The sequence below is a fragment of the Protopterus annectens genome, chromosome 7.part0, assembly GCF_019279795.1.
Source record: "Protopterus annectens isolate FY-2018-M chromosome 7.part0, PAN1.0, whole genome shotgun sequence".
NCBI classification, from domain to species: Eukaryota; Metazoa; Chordata; order Ceratodontiformes; family Protopteridae; genus Protopterus; species Protopterus annectens.
Window position 1 is genome coordinate 1,481,487,855 of NC_056739.1, and position 21,026 is coordinate 1,481,508,880.

General features: G+C 39.0%; 1 protein-coding gene across 2 annotated transcripts in view; it reads left to right on the plus strand.

Annotated features, from left to right (window-relative positions):
- The first annotated feature begins 202 nt into the window (after nucleotides 1–202).
- SETD5 (SET domain containing 5) overlaps nucleotides 203–21,026 on the plus strand; it is a 2,687,190-nt gene continuing 2,666,366 nt past the window's right edge. The window contains exon 1 of one of the 2 annotated variants that reach the window (XM_044078031.1): nucleotides 203–573. The gene's annotated coding sequence lies outside the window, so the exon portion shown is untranslated. The remainder of the gene's footprint in view (nucleotides 574–21,026) is intronic. The other variant, XM_044078032.1, reaches the window with a different exon arrangement.

A 21,026-nucleotide genomic window follows, 5' to 3' on the forward strand; every position in this document is an offset into this window, starting at 1 on the left:
AAGCAGCACGGATACTTATAGCCATCTAGATGCTCAGCAGGCCGGACGGTTGTATGACTAGCAGAAATCACCACCATTCCACGTAGTGGGAAGGTATCTAAACAGACTATACAACTGCATTAGACCAATGATAAGCAAAAGAAGCTGCAGTGGGGCGGGTGGTTAGCCCCTGCAGATTTGTTCAGTGATCCCCATTGTGTCAGTTGTGTTTCCGCCCGCGGAGGGAGCTGGTGGGGGAGGGGTGGTACAGGGTAGCTGGAAAGTAAGGAGATTTGGAGAGTGAAACCTACCGAGAGTCTGACCGGAGGTATAGGTAGTACTGTAAAACATTGGTCTGAGTGCCGGCTTTGGAAGTAAAGGATAAAGTATTTGCCTCTACGAGGGTATACAGTTATAGAAGCTTCTCTCCAAGGAGTGGGTCGCTTGTTGTAGTGGAAAAGGAATAGTGTGTCTTAGCCGGGCACTGTGCCCAGGCAATACCGCGGCTTTAGGCCTACCACCGGGGAAGTCCTCGGGGTCCCTGTGGGTGGGAAGCGCAAAAAATCAGCAGCAGGGCTGTTGAGGCCTCACAAGGTAAGCTTAGAGCTTATATATTTATTTATGGTTAAATTTATTTAGCACTATGCTTAACTGGGGGGGGGTTGTAGCTAATGTTTACATACTGAATGTTGTGCAATATACTCTAGCTTAATGGAAACCAGTTAGGTTTATGAATTGTTGTATATTCACTTTGTACGCTCTGGTATTTTCTTTATTTGAATGTTTATGTGAAATGATCTTTATATGGCAATATGTTTTCGATGGGTGTTGGTTTTAAAGTGCAAGACCTGGAAAAAAGATGAGTCCCAGAATAATTGTTTTAGCAATTGCTATTGTAGATTGTGCAGGTGACATGCTGAAGTATTTGGGCTCATTGGGAAGGGAAATGTTGCTGAGAATGTTTTAACATTTGTTGCTAAATAGGTTGCAAGCTGATATGCTGCAGATAAAGGCGGTAAGGTATAGTTGGTGTATTACAGTAATGTGTTTGCATTATATGTAACCCCTTTTTGTGTTAAATTGAAATTTCTTACTTGTATTGACGTGTCCGAATGTGCAGGAAAAAGTTTAAAACCCTAATTTTCTTATGAAAAGCAAAACTCCACCCCGTCTGATCCAAGTACGTTTGCTAGAGCGTGTTGTGACAGTCATACTGAAGCTTGGTCTTGCACCCAGGTGGCCCTGCAGACCTTAAGTTTTATTTTGTGGAAGTACAGTACTAATGTGCATCACCAGCTGCTGTCTGGCCTAAATGTTTGAGTTGACAGGTCTGTGTTTGCAGACATGACCCCACTCTTGTTTGGATGATACGTAGGTTTTTATACTTGCTGTAGTTTCAGCAAACCTTTTCCGTTCTGATTTGGGGGATTTGTTGATATTAAGTTGCCCCACTGTAAAGCGGTTATTTTAAGATATTCGATGTAGTTTTTATGGTTAGTTGATTTGTTTATGACTTTTTTTTATTGGGAGTACAAGTCAAGCACCGTTGTCTTTCTACGTAGCACGGCAGCAGTTTCGTCTCCCCAATGTATGTGTTTGTGCTGGGGGGGGCACAATAAAACAAGTCCTTTGTGAGGTGACCACTAGTAAGACCGAGTTTCGTATAAGCGAAGTTTCTAGGCCTTAAGATCTGCCACACATACTTTTCCTGTAACAGGACCTCACCTAACGCTATTCTGACTGTAACTATTAAGGGCTGTAACTTTAGTAAACCTACCTGGTATTGTATGTGGAGTAATCTGTGTGGAATCATATTGTTCAGTATGCATGACAACTAACTATTGCACGTATTACACCACAGCCTAATATTGCTACAAGTACTTACTTTTGAATTTGGCGTTTTCGCTAAGACAGAAGCGCAAGAAATTCTAACAGTAGTAATAAGAAATGAAAAACGAGTGCTGCATGTATATCCAAGTTGAAGTGTGGGACACACGTGAGTGTGTACCGTTCCGTTAATTGTGATGCTCCCATCATAATGCATTGTATATAAGGCTTATTCGCGCACCTAGTGGCTGTGTGTGTAGGAAGCTTACACTGCACTTGAGTTTGTTCACGTTATGCATATTAGTGGGATGGTAATGGCATTCTTGGGTGCTCAGTGCGTTTTTATTTATTCCTACAAAACAATGCAGATGCTCTGTCGTTACGACCCTTTTTGTTCTCGTGCTAAAACAGCAGTGGTATAGCTGTAAGAATTCTAATTTCGAATTGCATCTTGTTTGGCTTTAGTTTATTTGCTGGGTTTTGAATTTCTGTGGCTTCTTGTAGTTACGCTGAAAGTCTGTACACAAGCAGTGCGCTGCTGGAGTAATGTTTTTATGCAGTTGGTATGTTTTTTTTTTTTTTAGGCTTGCTGCCATTTTGTAGTTAAAGCAGTTAGTTGGTGTAATTTTGATTGTAGTTTTACTAGTTCATTTGCATTTGAGTGGTTGACCCTGTATAGATTCAACAAGCTTTCTGTGCAAGTATTTCTTCGTTCTCCGTTGTGTATTAGTGACATGCTCTTGCCGTTCTGCGATGTGAACACTTTCCAAAGTAATCCTGGAGCTGTAATAAAAGGGTAATTCCTTTAAGTGCACACAGCTAGGGACTGTTTAAAATAAAAAAAAATGCTCACAAAGTAGCTGAGAATGGTTACTCGGGCCTCTTGAGTTGTAGGAACAGCAAGTGCAGGTATGTCTCTTTGCAGATGTAGAGCTGTATGAGAAAGATTCCCTAGAGATATTTTGTTTTCGTTTTTGATTTCACATTTTGCGAATGAAGGGAGGCAGTCGTCTGGCTTGGTCTTTGGTGTATTGTGATATTGCCTGATGGTGCTCTGTGTACTCTTACAACCGTGGAACCAATGCCTTTCTCGGGTTAAGAATAAGAGGAAGTCATTGCATGTAGATGTTTCATCCTGTTTAAAACTGTAGATTATGTTGTGCTGCCTGTGCTTCCAAAGTATAGCGCATAAGCTTTTTAGGAAGGAGTGAAATGAGACTCTGGTGGTAGTGCATACATCAAAATGTCACTACAAAGGTCTTTTTCCACCTGGGGGGGGGGGGGGTGTCTTGACAGCATGGAATTTAAGCCACAGGTGTGAGTAGGCTTAAGGTTTTGTAGCAGATTAGTTGGTTAAGCCTTGCAGTCCTCATGCGCATGTTGAGTACTTTCTATTTTCTGTCTTGATAGTTTTTGTATAATTCCTCTGTTGGTATCTTCCTTTTTTACATGGGACATGCTAAGTACATTTCAGTTTGAATTTTTGCTTTGGGATGTTGTAATGAGTGCTCAGTGTCCTCTCTGTTATCTGCAGCCTAAGATGTGACTTGCCAACCAGTTTTGAGGGTGGTTTATCAGCTGATAACACAATGTTGTGAGAAACGAAAAGCACTATACTGGCTTGTTGATGCAGTGGTAAAGAGAAATTTATAATGCTAGTGACCAAAGTTTGATTAGTGGACTGTGGCCATATGGTTATTGGTATGTAACTTAAAGTAATGTTTTATTGGAATGAAAATCTAGCAATTCAGCTTGGAGGGTTAAGGCTATGAACGATTGAAAAGTTTGTTTTTCTCATTTGTAAATTGCATATCATGCGGATATGAGTAGGTCACTTATCCAGATAGTGCTCCTAGGTTATCCCTGAAAAGAGGCAGTTAGTTCTAATTGTTTGGTTTACTTGTTAAAAAGTGGGTAGTGGGGATGTTTATTGTGGGAGCATCTTTTGGTGTAGAGTCTTGTTTAGTGATGGATAAAGACATTTTGTGCACTGTTAGTTGCGGGCTTTCCATGTCTATTAGGTGCTGGGTATTATGCAGAACACACTTTTTTTTTTTTTTTTTTTTTTTTTTTTTTTTTGTTATGTGGCTTGCTGTAATAGGAATGTTAGCCATGTTTGCTAAATGAATTTGCAGTGCAACAGTTTTATAGCTGTAATATACAGAAAACTTTGTTTCAGAGCTTCGCATTTTAAATTTTGTTTGAAGGAGGAATTATACTAATCTACATTTTGCCTTAAGTTGGTGTAATGTGTACATGTATGCCATTCTGAGATCAGTGATGGTGAAATCTTTAGCTGTTCCAGATTACTTGGGGATACCAGTACTGTAAGGAATATCAACATTTGACAAAAGTCTTTCTTTGCCTCAAAGTATACACTTGTGTTGGTGATTTTTTTTCAGAAGTTTTTACCATATTTTACATATTTGACAGAAATTTATGTGCAACTTCAAAAGCTTTAAAATAGTTAACGTGTGCTAGGAATGCAATACCATATAGAAGACTTTCTTAAAATGTGGATTAACTCTTCTAAGAATCAAGTAGATCCAACTTTAAAATCCAGAAGTCTCTATTTCTTAACTAGACCACATAAAGACAAACATTCTGAATCTTGCAGAATGTGATCTAGTCACTTTTGGAGCTAGGCTAATTTAAAAGCAAAACTCATTGAAACCGAAAAGGCAACTTAGTAGAGTTCAGCACTGACCTGCCAAAACAGAGAGCCCTTGATGTAAACTTGCATATGTCCTCTACAGTATTCAAACATGACTTCTAAAACCCCAAACTGTCTTGTTTTTATAGGGGGCTCCCAAGATCCAGAACACGTGGACAGATTTGTTAAACCTTAAAACTTGGCAAAGAAATGTATAAGATGTCAGAAAGTTATGCTACTTGACACAAGACCAGCCATCGCTACTCAGCAAGCAATTAAAAAAAAAAAAAATGGTATTAATACACCAGTTATTCAGTTTTTTTTCACTACTTAGCCAGCTCTGCTCTCAAGCAAAGGGTTACCTTAAGGAGTGCTTGTAACTCCTATGTTGAGTGGTTGCCTCGTATAACTACAAAGTAACATCACCAGGAAATAGTTTCTTTTGAGTTTTTGTGCGTACGCGCCAGTAATTTAATTTTTTTCTCTCTCTCTTTTTTTATCTTGTTAGCCTTATTTCTGTTCTTGGTCAGAGGAAGGAAACCTTAAAGGGGGTTGCTGTTGTATGTGTCTTCTGTGTGAGCAGTCGCATGAAGTTACGTCCATTAAGCTCATAAGTTGTACAGTTTTTTTTCATTACAGAAGTAAAGATTGTGTTTTTTTTTTTTTTTTTTTTTTTTTTAGTTAATACATTCTTGTAATGTATCAAGTTGCTCAGGTATGTGTCCAATTCCTAGCTAGTGAAGGTGCTGTTTTCTAGTGATACAGATGTAGACTATTTAGGCTTTGTAGCGAATTGTTTTGATAACATTGACATTGCCATTTTAAAAAGTGTCACAGTTTGCATGCTTTAGGAAACTTGTTGATGGATGAATTCCCACACAAGAATGTGGTCAGTAAAGCTGCTGAAACTCAGTGTGACAACTCAGTGCAACAGTCCTCTCAGACTGGGCGACTGTTGCACATATTGTAGGAAAAGTGTTCAAATGTGCCATTAGATGGTGCAGATTGAGACTTGAGTTTGATAAGTCATGTTCATTTTACAGATTTGTACAGATTCTGCCATTCAGTGCTGCTGTAGTATTATATGACTAATATCCCTCGGCCTAGTTTTGCTCAAAATACCTTTTGGATTCTAGGTGTAATGTACTTGGCAGTAGTATGTTGGTGCATTTGTATTATGTCACACCTGCTTTTCTTAATTGTGGGTGTTTCTGGATGACTTCAGCCATGATTGACAGCAATGCGTTAGAAACTGTTACTATAGGTTAGTAACAAACCTTATTTCATGAATTTAGAGTTTTATGTATATAGTATGTACCTTTTGTATATTTGTTTACTTTAAATTTCTATATATACATGTGTGTAATGTAATTGTTGCACTTTAATTGTTAAATGTTAAAAAAAAAAAAATAGGAAAATAGAAATTTGAGTGAACTGTTAAGCTTTACAGCAGGAAATGAAAAAACTGAAGTACAGTTTTTATGTCGGGGAAACGCTGATTTCCTCACGTGACAATTTTTTACACATGCACAAAAAGTTTGTTCTTAACTACTTTCTTGTGTTTCCACTAATCTGTTATTTTGCAACAATGTTACATCACAAAATGCTTTTGGGATAAAGGGACAAGGCACTGTATTTTTATACATGTGTTCAATTTCTTGTAAGAATACAAAGGATAAAAATTTTAGCATGTTAAAATGCAATACCTTCTTCGCACAGGTGACTGCTTCTATGGCATCACTTACTGCCTTCTTCCAGTCCTTTGACATTATTCCCAATGAAATGTGGGTATCCTGCAAGTGTTGCTACCCACAAGTCATTTTGCTTTTGTCAGTTACACAGAAACATGTCCTTCCTGGCACCTCCAATTGTTTGAGACCAGAAGGCAGCCACAATGTAATCTCTGGAATGCAGGAGATGAATTACCAACATTGACCATAAACCACAGTGCCAACGTTGTCAGCCCCATTACTGGAGTGCCCAGAAATGAAGTGGAGGTGATGTGCTCCTAAGCCAAAAAAGAAATTCAAACAAATGAGTGGCACAAGGGTGCACATTGGTTCCCTCACACCTAGATAACTTTGTGGCTCACTGTATACAAGGTGGGCTTTGGTTACTCATTCACAGTTGTGAATTCCATGCTTGCAAAGACCGGTCATTTAACATCACTGATGGAAGATACTGATTCTGATAATGAGAATGAAGAATGACTACAGAATGAAAACCCAGAGAAGGAAAATGACACACGAAATTGCATAGGGCGTAAATCCATAGAAGGAAAATTTTAAAAGCAAGACACACCCAACATAGACTTGTAAGTGCCAGTAGCTGCACATGTTTTTGTCACTCATTGAAATGTAAAATAAAAGTACAGGTAGTAGCACAGTTTTTACTTTTGAGTACTGGTTTTCACTATTCAGAATGGATGTAGTGAAGGTATTTAAAAATCTGGGGGTTTTACTTCCCATTGAGTATCTTAATAGATATTTTTAATTCACGTTAAAATGGAATACTTTTTTATTCATATTGTTGAGTTTTCCATTGTCTTGATCTGTTTAAGTTAAAGCAAGTAGTAGCTCATGTTGAGATTAATGAAATTAATTTTCTTAGTTTTGAATTGTATGTTGCGTGTCATTCAGTAGTTTTATTAAACCTGTTTATGCCCTGCAGTGCTTCCTAGACTTTTTTCTAACTTGTACTTCTAAAACTTTAAGTAATTAATAAAAGAAATAAGAATTTATATATTTTTATTCTGCTTTAATTTGTCGACTGATTTGAATTAAGCTGCCCATTGATACTTTAAATATTATTAATAAGCTGTTCTAGTGGGTGGTGTCATTGGGCTGAATGGGTGGTGGTAGGGGATGGTTGCAAATGCATGTGGGGAGGGGGTACTGTAAGGCAATTATAGAGAGTCCTGTGCCCACACAAGATGAAATGACTAGGAATGCTAAGAGGAACTTGCACTCAAGTAGCAGTGGAGAAAATAGTCCAGGAAATGCTGTCAAACGTAAAGGGAGTATTCGTAGTAATTTTGTGCCACCGCATATCCTGCTGGGGGTACATTTGAGGACATGACCCTCAGAGTAGCATGAATAAGGGAAGTGCTTTTATTATTATTTTCCTGATCATGAAGTCGCCAATTTAGCCTTTGCCTGACACAAGTAGAAAAGTGTCACATAATCTATTTTTATGAGATCCTTGTTTAACGAAATTTGTCTCGTTTAGAAAAATGTTTAACTAGCCATTCAATTCAAATTGTTTTCTGTTTTGTGGCAAGTTGTTTATACTCTACTCCTTTGGATCATACACATCAGTAAGTTGAGAATTGTACTTTTTGCAGTGTTTTTCAAAAGCAGTTTTGCCTTAAAATCTAGCTCGATCAACATTAAAAAAAAAAAACTTACTGTTCAAGTAGTTGAGAGCTTTGTCTGAAATGTGGATATCATTTTGATTAGATTATGGGATGAATTTCTGGGCAGTACTGAGTTTGGACAGGAGCTGTGAGCAGCAGCACAGACTCTACATGGTGCACTATAGTGGGAAAAGTTGTACAGACCAACCGCTTTGGGCATCTATTGTGGTGTGCAGTATCTTCAAGATAGGAAAGCATGGATCACAAACAGCGCACCGTGGCAGGGCTAACCACTCAACAGTGTAAAATATGGCTCTAGGTGATTTGGTCATGTTGATTGATGTTGCCAAAATGGGCATGGTGGTTGCCAGTGATAAGTTGGTTGAGGACCCAGCCTACTATGACCTACGCCAGGGACCCTTGCTAACTGTGGGAGGAGTATATGTGCCCCTATTGGCCAGTGTGTGCCTACCATAAAGCCCAGCAGCCCTGTGTCAATAAGCTACTGGCAAGCCAGTGTCTAGTTGCCCAGCATGGTTTACCTGGGGATAGCTCTGAGCAAAAGCTGGATCTAAAAAAATCTGCCAAATATGAACTGAGAATTGCTATGCGTATTGTAGGTTCACAGACTGGACACAGCTTGGACGTGGATGCCATGATATGGAGGAGGCTGGGCATCTTGTGTATGGATGAGATGGAAGGGCAGTGCAGCAAAGCCACTTGGCTTGGGATCCAGAGTCTACTACTTAGGAGGGGGACAGGCTAGAAATGGTGTAGGAATTCTGGTAAGAGAGAGACTTCAGAAGGCAGTGAGGGATATCATCATAATTTTAATGGCAGACTCCAGTGTATTGATGTAGTATTCATAATCTCCGCTTATGCCCCACAGTAGGGTTGTGATTGTGAGGAAAAGAATATATTCAGACAGCAGTTGCAGGACCTACTAGGTCAAGTAGGACAACATGAATTGGTGTTGAAAATGGGTGGCTTGAATGCACAAATCCGGACAAACAGGATAGGAGGACTGCCTGAGTCACATGGGTGGGGCAGCAAGAATAAAGGAAGAAACCATTCTGGAATTTTGTTTGGCAAATGGCTTAATAGTAGCTAACACACGGTCCAAAAAGAGACATTCACAAGATAACCTATAAGAGTAGCCAACATGCAACTCTGGTAGTCTTTCTCCTAGTAAGGAAAAGAGACTGGGGTACAATCCATGATTGCAGAGTCATCCCCAGTGAAACAGTCTGCCCACAGCGTAAACCAATAGTTGCCACAGTCAGCTGCAAGCGGTGGTCAGAGAAAGGCTCTAAGACCAACAGAAACCAGGCTGAAGACCTGGACGTTGACTGGAGAGAGTACAACCGTTCAAGGAATTACTCGAGACTTTAGCACCCCAAGAAGAGAAGGAAATAGGTGGAGTTGAATAAGAATGGCAGCACCTAAAAACAGCATGCGTTAGGACTACAAAAAAAAAGCTGTGGCTGAGCCAGGTATGGAAATAGGGTACATAAGAAAAGTTGGTGGCGAAATGTAGAAGTCCAGGAAGTCATCAAAAGAAAGTGCAGGAAAAAGTGGGAAATAGAAAAGACTAACCTGGGTAGGAAGGAATACTGGTTGGCTAACAAGCTAAGAAAGGAGTTGCAATAGCAAAGAATAGGGCATCTGAGGCACTCTACCAGCTTCTGGAAAGTGACTCAGTAAGTGGAACAAATAAACTATCAGATTGCAAGGCAAAGACAGAAAGATAAAGAAGATGGTCACTCTCTTCATGAGGAATGCCAGCAACATCCTATTCAGCAGTCCACAGGACATCAAAGGCAGATGGAAGAAGTATTTCCAGCAGCTTCTGAATGATGAAAACCCCACAGAACATGTACTGCCCCAGGAACAGCCTACGATGAGAGAAGAGGAGGAGCCCACCCTAGAAGAAGAATGAATAGCACTAAGGAAAATGAAGTTGGGGCAAGTAGCAGGTTCTGATGAAGTCGCAGCAGATATGATAAAGATGCTGGATGAGATGGGGGAAAAACGTCTCCTGAGGGTACTAATAGCAGTATGGAGAGAGAGGCATAGCTCAGATGACTGGAGAATAAGCATACTCGTGGTGGTGTACAGGAGCAAAGGGGACATCCACAACTGTGGTTAGTACAGAGGCTTAAACTCCTATCCCATTGCATGAAAGTTCTGGAGAGGGTGATTTGATAAACTGATGCACAGGGTAGTAGAATGGTAAGATGGGAGATGAGCAGTGCTGCATCTTGATCTGAATCTGAACAATTGGCCCAATGTTTGCAATGAGAGAGATACTTGAAGCTAGAAATAAGGAGACAGTCCAACTGGGCATTCCTAGATTTGGAGAAAGCATATGACAGGGTCCCAAGAAAGCTGATCTGGGCTGTACTGCGGTAGTTTGAAGTCCCGGAAACATGGGTAGAATTGGTGCAGGCTGTGTAAAAGGACCCAATGCCTAGAGTACAGACAGTGTTTGGCCTCAAAAAGGGGTTTCTAGTGGGAGTGGATGTGTACACACCAGGGTTTAGCTCTGAGCCCACTGGTGTTCATACCGGTGATGGACTACATTAGCAAATATGTTGGAGGGGACAGGTCAACAAAGTTGCATGCAGACGATGTGGCATTACAGGCAGACCAGGAGCTAGAACTTCAGCTTGGCATTCCATTCTCCTATCCTTTGCTGAAGGCACATGGGATGAAATAAAGCACAGATAAGACAGTGGTAATGGCAGCAAATTGGGGAAATCTGAAGAAGCTGCGAATAGTGATAGAAGGGAAGGTAGTGGAACAGGTAAACTATTTCAAGTATCTGGGAGGGGTGATTGAGGAGAAGGAGAGTCTGAATGAAGAGGTCAAAGCTGGAATCAGAGGGGCTGCAGCCAACTGGCATAGTGTCGGGTGTAGTCTGACAGAAGCATGCCCAAGAAGCTGAAAAGTAAGATGTACAAGACAGTGGTGTGACGAGTACTACTGTATGGTACAGAAATCTGGGCAGTAGAGGCAGAGCAGATGAAGCTAGAGGTGATGGAAATTAAGTGCCTGAGAAGGGTGGTAGCATGCATACTGTGGGACGGATGAAGAAATGAGGACGTAAGAGCAGAAGCCAAAGTAGCTCCAGTTGCAGAAAATATCAAAGAACAGATTACGGTGGTTTGGACACGTGCAGAAAAGCAAAAGACAATCTGGTGAGGAAGATTTGGGAACTGAAGAAGTTAAGATGAAACGAGGATGTACAGCAAAGAGGTGGATTGTGTGAAGAACTGTGACAGGAGTGTGGCACTGAATTAGGAGAGTAGGCAACAGTTAACACGCTACCCTGACCCCATGTAGAAAAAAAATTGGGTTGATAGAGTTGGACAGGAGCAACTCTTACCCCATTATTCTTAATGGTAAGTTGTTGAGCAAGGAATTTTTTAAGATAAAACTGTGTGTGCAATATTATCTAAAACACCATTTGGCTGGACTGAACAGATTACTAAAATGATGGTTGTGAACAGAGCCTTAGAAGTAAGATTGAGCTGTTTGCTCTAATGGATCAATCTTGCATTATGGCTGTTACAGAAGTGTGGCAGTGTGGTGATAGTTGTATCCCAGGATTTGATAAGAGTGAAGGCCTGAGAACTGAGGCGGGGGGCACTTTTTGTTTGGCCCATTGATCTGTTTTACCAAAACATATGGGGTACCTAGGTGCTCCACAGAGCCTCTTCCTATTAAATTATGCCGCTTATTTTGAAGTTTTCTAAAGTCTTCAGCTTAGAACTAAAGCAGCCAAGAAAAATATTGAACAGACCACTTTTATATATTTTTGATAAGTGTAACTTGATATTTTTAGGTGTTTTTTAACTAGTCTAATGTTAAGTTGTCACTTTAGTTTGTAAAACACACAAGACTTGTATCCTGAAGCTTTGTTCAGATGGTTGATTTTTTTGGCAAAAATTCCATTACTTTAGATTTGTGGTAATCTAATATTTGTATAATATCTAACATTGGATTTTTTGCCCCACTTGGAAAATCTGATCACTCTGCATTTCAATTTACTGCTTCATTTTTACTTTTACGCCTCCAAACTAGTAATTACAATATGACTGTGTGGGGCTTTGTGATGAAGTAGTGGAGAGTTAAGACCTTGTCTGTCTATATAACCTTGTTACAAATTGGCAAGTGATATCGACTCCTTGGGGTTCATTTGAATGTAAATGCCTGCAAATATTGGATTGCTGGTTATAAAGTAAGCATTTCCACCTTGGTGGGATAACGGGTAACAAAATTACCTACGAGACCCATATTTCATGAATATAAAGTGTTTGAGTTCTAAAGCTTTCTTTAAATAGTTAAAATACTTGAGAAACAAATGTCTGCATATGAGGAATTTTTAATGTCTATACTAAGGTTTTATAGTTGAAAGCCTTTAATAGACCTTGCAAATTCTTGGATGAAGGAATTCTACATGACTGTATAGATATGGCTGCTGCCATAAGTGAGAAATTTGCTACATTGTTTTAATCAGATAATGTACTTTTTGCTGAGAGCTAGGCTTCTGATAAAACCTCTCGCATATCCAACAATTATGGAAGATTTGGTCATTTCTGCTTTGGACAAGGACGAGTAGTGTTATTGACCTGATTTAATTCTGAGATGTTTTGTCTCTATCCTTTCAGGATTTCTGATGCATCCATTAATCTCATTGTCTAATATTGTATTGTGTTATGGTGTACATAATGGGCTTTGTGACACTGTTCACAAAAACCTTTCTCTTAGACTGTATTCTACAAGTTATTGCTTCTCTGCACTGGTCCTTGTCACTTTCTCCTGATTTAACTGGTCACACAAGCCACTCCCTGTTCAGGCCACAGTTAAGTAATATTTAGCAGTTTGAATGCAGCTGTCCATCTAAAAGACATGCCGCCTACCTAATGGCCAAGTTAGTAGATGACTGCAAGCTAGGAGCAGTCGTTTAATCCCCACATGACTTGGCCATCCTGCAGGAAGGTTTGTTCCAAATAACTGGTGGTCAGTCGTAGACTGAAGTTAAATGCCAAAATCTGTATTGTTTCCTTCGGGAAGTAATCTATCCCAGGGAACTACCACATGAACAGTATGCCCCTAAGAGTTGACGTAGTTAGGGATTTGGGAACATATGTGAACAGTGACTTAACTTTTGACCATTGTGTCAATTTTTGTAGAAGTTCTATATTGCACAGCTTATAAATGAAGGGATTATGTCCTAGATCTAGGAATGTCATTGCCCCCCGTTACGCAGCTCTCATTAGACCCAGTAATTGAGTATAATGCTCCCTTTGGCATGCATCTGTCCAGATATGCAACAATTGGATTGCCCACAGAGATTTCTTACTAAAAGGATACAAGGCCTAAACACATCCTATGTTGACTGACACAAATCCCTGGCATTATACTTCTACATACTGCTAAGAGGTGGGTTGTGTCTGGCATACTTTGACGCACTACTGATGGATTTACTGCACATCAGCAATTCAGATGGCTTCAGAAGTATAAAATGTAAATATTTTCTGCAACATCAATAGAATAGTTTGGAGAGAAGTATGTATCACAGAGGATACCGCTGCTGAGCAACAGACTTCTCATCCACATAAAACAAAGTTCATTCATGTCTGTATGCAAGTGCAGTCTAGATCAATGGATGGGAAATAGAAAATTGACCACTGAACTGTCCCCTGTACTACTAATGGACAGAGGCAGTTCCCAAGTGCTTTATCCTATGCATGGGTCTCCCCAAATTATCCATTGCATGATCCCAGATGTTCTCATTAGGGTTGATGTATAATTGTCCTTACCTGGGGTGGGTAAGGCCAATCTTTAACCAAATGGGACCAAAAAAAGGGAAATGTGGATATGCTTAAGGCCCGCAAGGGCAGCTAGCCTAGTATTTACCTACAAATCTATTGGGTTTTCTAACCTAACACACTTGGAGCCCTTTTCTACTTCAATTCTGTTCTACGTTTTCTTTGTAATTGTACACATTTGGCTTGTTGGTGGTATGTATGCATTAGATTTCTGTAATTAAAGTTTTAAATCACTGTTTGTGCAGCACACATTTTGTTGCATAGCGATGCAACGCAGTCTGTAATTTTTCATTGTTGGATCAGTATTTTACCCCAGTAAATAGATTAAAATAAATGCTTGGAGACTGGTTTAGTGTTCATCTTTGTATGTAAGGGCAGATCTTATGATGTTGCTGTCCACTTAGTGTAACTTCTGTTTTGGTCAAGAGTTTTGAGAGGTGGTGGCCATTATCTACTAAATGTAAAATACTTGTCTCCTTGATACAAGACAACATGGATTCACAAACGAAGTAGACATTCAACAATTTAGCACAATTATGAGTCTGTTAATGAAGCTTTGGATGATGGTATTGTAGTATATCCAGATCTTGGTACTATTGATAGTATTTCATACCATAATAAAATCAAAGATTGGCTTAAGCTGTGGCTGAGACACTGCTCTGAGCATGTTGAAGTTTGTGGTTAGTATTCAAAGTATCAGATTTTGCCTGTGGAGTCCCTCTGGGATCTGGATAACTTAATTACATTGTATGTGAAAGTTCTGTTTGATTTTCAAAGCTATAGTTGGCGTATTAATTTCTCAAAAAAGGTGAGTGATGAATTTCTGTTCATACAGACCACTACAACCATTCAGTTTTGGTGAGAGAGTGGTTACACAGTATAGAGGCTTGGCTGTTTTAAAAAAAAAGTTCTAACTAGTATAAAAAGAAAAATGCAAGTGCTGTTAATATTAGGATGATGCACATGAGACAACTCTAAAATTCTTTGACACCTCAAATGGTATATAATTTCACAAGGTCAACTTATGTAATGCCAATATACTTCTTTCTTCTGCTCTTGTTCAATGGGTAATCTTAATGATGCTTGAAAGCATTCAGAGTCCTTTTGGCAATGTAAAAAATTATTTTCGGTAGGTTACTTGAAAGGCTTTGTTTGGCTTCTCCTGCCCTTTGTGCTAAACTGAATTTTGTTTAATATTAAATTGTGAATCATTCCAGGCTGCAAGGTGTAAAAATTAAGATCAAAATTCATAAGTTTAGGCTGTTGTCAAATTGTGGAATAAATTGCCAACATTTTTGAGGAGCAATACTTTAGAAATCATTTTAAGTTGCACATATGGGTAGGGCCCATTTTCTACTTTACCTTAGAGTCTGCATTTCACCTGTTTTGGACCAATACGCAGCAAACCTAGGGCTCTGTTAGTGGGAAATGTATTTATATATTGATTTTTATTTTTTCTTTTTTTCTTTATTTTTTTTATTATAATACTTGTGTAATTTTTTAATACTTTTTATGCATGTGTGTGTATACGTGTGTTTGTATGTATATATACATATATATACATATACACACACACACGTGTGTGTATAGATATATCTATGCACACGTGTGCGTATAGATACTTATATCTACACGTGTGTGTGTATATATATATATATATATATATATATATATATATAAAGTGTGTGTGTGTGTGTGTGTATATATATATATATATATATATATATATATACACATACATTGTATGTGTGTGTATCTATATAAATAAAAATGTAAATGTTCGTTTGTTCAAAATCTTAAATCTCAAAGTTCTTCACCGATTGCTTTGAAATTTTCACACAATGTTGCATTCGAATACGTGCATGTTTTTGTATACCTACTGTTGTATAGATGTCACGTGTTGCATTCGAATACACGCGTGTTTTTATATACCTACTATGGATTCTATATATTTATGTGTTTTTGTTATAACTTTTTCTTCAGTGCAATCGATCTGCTTTAGTTCATCCACATAATGCCTTGCAGAAGATCAAACTTGGGTCGTTGTACTCTCTGAGCGGAAGAAGTGCGACTAGCAATTGCAAATCAAACTGAGTAAGAATGGGCATCAGCGAATGAGTGAAACAGACAAAGAATGTCTCAAATACATGCCGAGGAAGCAGCAACGCGACGTGCAGCCAGACTTGAGGATGCACGGTTGCTAGCACGGCGATCACGTTCTGCAGCTTCAGATCTGCTTCGTTCTCAACAGAATGAACACGACAGGCTGAGCTGCTGTTTCTCGTTGAAGTCTTTCAGCCACTCCTTGTCAAACACAACTCCGTGCTCAGCAATCATGCGATTATAATCGCCTTGCATTCCGGTACAACCCAGCTGATGATTATAGTTTGAGCCAGCATGTTCTCATTGGCACTATGACTGAAGTGTGTTCTTATTGCAAGGCTCTGAAATTTAATGGAGAAACGAAAGGAATGTGTTGGGCCACCGGAAAAATTAAACTGCCTCAACTTGAAGAACCGCCAGAGCCATTAAAAACTTTGCTTCTCACATGGACAAATTTATCATAAAGCTGGCTCCCTGCTTCCATTCCCTGATGGTCAACAAATTCCTACAAGTGTTTTTCATCGGTGATGGCAATGATGACTTGAATGCACACTGCGAAATTTCTACCGGCTTACAAAGGTCCATAGTTTCCCAACTGCAAGAGCTTCTTCACGAAAAAAAAAAAACAATTTAGTGCGTTTGTTCAAAACAGCAATTGACATGATGCCATCTGATATACACAAGATTGTTATTCATGCTGACAAAACGCCTGCTGGAGAACATGTGCGAAGATTCAATGCTCCAACTATAGATGAAGTGGCAATTGTTATAGTCAGAGATCAGTTCCAACCTAGAGATATTGTTCTTCATCGGAGAAACTATCACTTGACAACAGTTGCAGAAACTCATTAATGCTATGATGCCCTGCAATATCCAATCATTTTTTGGGATGGTGCCGATGGATATCACTTCAACGTTAAGATGATAAATCCAGTCAGTGACGAAGAAACAAATATGAAATGCAGCGCAATGAACTACTATTCATACCGATTAATGATTCGATAGAATGAAGACAATCACATTTTGAAATGCCTTCAATTGTTTCACCAGTACATCGTAGATATATATGCAAAAATCTAAACGGAACATTTGATATTCATCCGTTTGAATCGGACCAAGCTTCGCTCTGAAGAATACGTTCATTTGCGAGATGCAGTTGTAAATGATGGTAATGCAGCTAACGCTGGAAGACTAACGATTTTGCCATCCTCCTGTACAGGCAAGTCCACATCATATGCTTGAGTACACTCTCAAGATGCAATTGCATGTGTTCATCACTACGGGCGTCCAGAACTATTCATTACATTCTCATGCAGTCCAGCTTGGGATGATATACAACAGCGCTTACTTCCTGGGCAATCGCCGGTGGATAGGCATGACATCACAGCACGTGTTTTCAGACAGAAGCTGAAATCGCTGATGGATTTCATGGTAAAAGATGAAGTGTTTGGCTCTGTGCGCTGCTGGATGTACTCAGTGGAATTGCAAAAGAGAGGACTGCCACACACACCTATCTGGCTCTATAACAAATCACATCAAACGAAATAGACTATGTAATATGCGTTGAAATACCCAATGCTGACGTCGATAAGGATTTGCACGAAGTTGTGATGAAAAAATGATACATGGACCTTGCGGTACACTGAATCCAAATTCACCATGAATGATAGACGGAAAATGCTCTAAGCGATATCCTCTAGCATTAGTATCCAACACAGTTACAGGAAACGATGGATATCCTTTATACAGAAGAAGATCAGCAGAACATGGCAGTAAATTAGCAACCATACAAATGCGAAACTGTGACATCGAAGTAGATAACTGGTGGGTTGTTCCATATTCGTCTTTGCTATCAAAAACATACAAAGCGCACATAAACGTGGAATACTGTAACTCCATTAAATCGATCAAATACATTTGTAAGTACATGAATAAAGGCAGCGACATGGTAGTTTTTGGCGTGCAACCAGAAGTGATAGGAATGTATACATATCGATGAAATCGCACAGTATCAGGCTGGAAGATGCATAAGCAGCAATGAAGCTGTATGGCGAATTCTTTCATTTCCCATACATGAACGAAGTCCAGCTGTTCACTTAGCAGTACATCTAGAAAATGGACAAAGAGTTTATTTCACAGCTGCAAATGTGCAACAAATTGCCCTGAATCCACCAGCTACAACGTTAACTGCTTTCTTCACGTTATGTCAAAATGATGCGTTTGTGAAAACACTGCTGTATTCGGAAGTGCCTACGTATTGCACATGGAATGTGAGTAGAAAATCATTTGAACGATGCAAATGAGGAGAGAGTCGACGGACAACCTGGCATATTCAAAGAAACTACGATGGGTAGACTACACAGTGCATCCCGATCAAGATGAATGCTTCTTTCTTCGCATGCTGTTGGTTAATGTGCCCGGTCCAGCGTCTTTCCAGCAATTGAGAATCGTCAACGGCGTTACATATGCCACTTTCCGCAATGCATGTCAAGCTCTGAATTTATTGGAGAACGACTGACACTGGGATGTAAGTATTAATGACTCGTGCAATCAGTCACATCCGAATCAAATTCATGCATTGTTAGCACTTATTTTGACCACCTGCTCTCCATCTCCAACAGAGTTATGGGAGAAATATAAATAGCACATGGCTGAAGAAATTTTTCGTCTAATACGCACGGAAAATTCAAATATGAACATGGATTTCACAGCAGAAATCTACAACGAAGTGTTGATAATGATTGATGATTTGTGCTTAGAAATCGCGAACAAAGTTCTCAATCAATTGGGAATGCCATCAACAAATCTATCTGCTGCTGCTGCTTCGTCCGATGTAGAATTGCGTTGTGAACAAAATTACAATGGGTAATCCTTTGTCGTATGTGCAATCAAATATTCCTAAGCTAACGCTTGAGCAAAAAGGCATTTACGATCAAGTAATGCAAACTGTCAATAAATGGGTTGGAGAAATCTTGGATGCGCCAGGAAGAACTGGTAAAACGTTCTTAATTACATTGATTCTGGCAGCAATTCGATCCCGAAATGGTATAGCCTTAGCTCTTGCGTCGTCCGGAATAGCTGCGACATTGCTACCAGGTGGAAGAACTGCGCATTCCGCTTTGAAATTGCCATTGAACATGCAATTCATTGAAACTCCCACGTGCAACACTTCCAAAGCATCTGGCATGGGAAAAGTATTGCAGAAATGCCAACTTATTGTTTGGGATGAATGCACAATGGCGCACAAAAAAATTGCTTGAGGCTCTTTATCGATCATTACAAGACTTGCGTGAAAACAGACCATTTGGGAACGCATTAATATTGCTTGCAGGAAATTTCAGGCAAACGTTACCTGTACTTCCTCGAACGACACCAGTGGACAAAAGAAATGCTTGCCTGAAATGCACTATTTTGTGGCGACACGTAAAGACGTTAAAATCAACTACAAATATGTGTCCAGCTGCAAAACTATCAATCAGCTGAGATATTCTCGCATAAATTGCTGGAAATTTGGAACGGAAAGGTGCCGGTTGATCTGACCTCAGGACGAATTTCATTGCCTCGTAACTTCTGCAATTTAGTGATGTCAAAAGAAGAATTGGTTGAAAGTATTTCCCAGTATTCAAACCAATTATAAGAATCACGATTGGCTGACTGAACAAGCTATTCTTGCGGCCAAGAACAAAGATGTCTATGAACTTAATATTGAGTCTAACACTCAAAGCGAGGCAGTCACACATACAAGTCCGTCGACACTTGTGGAAGCAGATGGAAGCGGTTAATTATCCAATAGAATTTTTGAATTCACTCTGCCAGGGATGCCACCGCACGTACTGCAATTGAAAATCGGCGTGCCAGTTATGTTGCGAAATATCAACCAGCCAAAACTTTGCAACGGCACGCGGCTTGCAGTAAAAAAAAACTTAATGAGCAACGTCATAGAAGCAACAATCTTGACAGGACCTTTCAAAGGTGAAGATTGTCCTCCTTCCTCACATTCCTATGATTCCAACGGATATGCCATTTCAGTTTAAGAGATTGCAATTCCAAATTCGATTGGCGTTTGCAATCCCCATCAACAAAGCTCAGGGCCAATCTTTAGAATTGTGTGGTTTAGATCTACACACGGATTGCTTCTCACATGGACAATTATATGTTGCGTGTTCTAGAGTCGGTAAACCAGACAATCTCTATCTGCACAGACAATGGAACAACAAAAAATATTGTATACCCGCAAGCATTGTGAAATTAAACGTATTAGAAACGTCCGCTTTCTCTCTCCTTTCTTTTCCATTTAACCAGACTGAGCCACAGCAAGACGTGGCCGGGTACAACTAGTGTGTATGTGTGTGTGTGTGTGTGTATATATATTTATATATATTTATATATATACACACACACACATTATATATAATATATATATATATATATACACACACACACATTATATATAATATATATATATATATATATACACACACATTATATATATATATATATATATATATATATATATATATATACATACACACACACACATATTATATATATTTATATATATATTTTTTATATATATATATATATATATATATATATATATATATATATATATACACACACACACACACACGTACGTATATGTGTGTGTATATATGTGCATATATAATGCATATACACTTTCATTTATCCTTAAAACCAACGCCAGTTCAGTCTCTTATTACCCGCAGCAAAAAGGGATTACACTGCTGTAGTTTTTTTTTTTTTTTTTTTTTTTGTTAGGCCACATGGCTCCTAATCCAACATGGATTTGATCCTAATACTGGATCCTTTCTTTTTTGTTAGCAAGGGCAAACTAATTTTGTTCTCTTACCTGTAGCACTTCTCCCTTCAGACTGCATTTACTGAACTTCACCGCTGTTTTGATTATTCCACTTCAACTCTGGTAATCTATTCCTTCTAATATGTGAAACTTTGAGCTCTTGCATTAATTACAGACTGGTTATGATCCTGCATTTTTCCTTGTGTGAAAGTTGCTGATGTGCCCTTAAAAAACACCCAATCTGATCTCCCTACTAATTCACTTGTCACCGAGCATTTATCTGGATTATTTTCATACTTTAAGATAAACCACACAATTCTGCTCAACTCCTGCAGCTACTTTAATTTTTCTGTACCTTTTATGCTTATTATTTCATCTTAACCATCCATGTTTAACTTTTCCTTAAATACATTTAGAAAATGAAGCTTATTTGATTTTCTTGTTTATACCTAC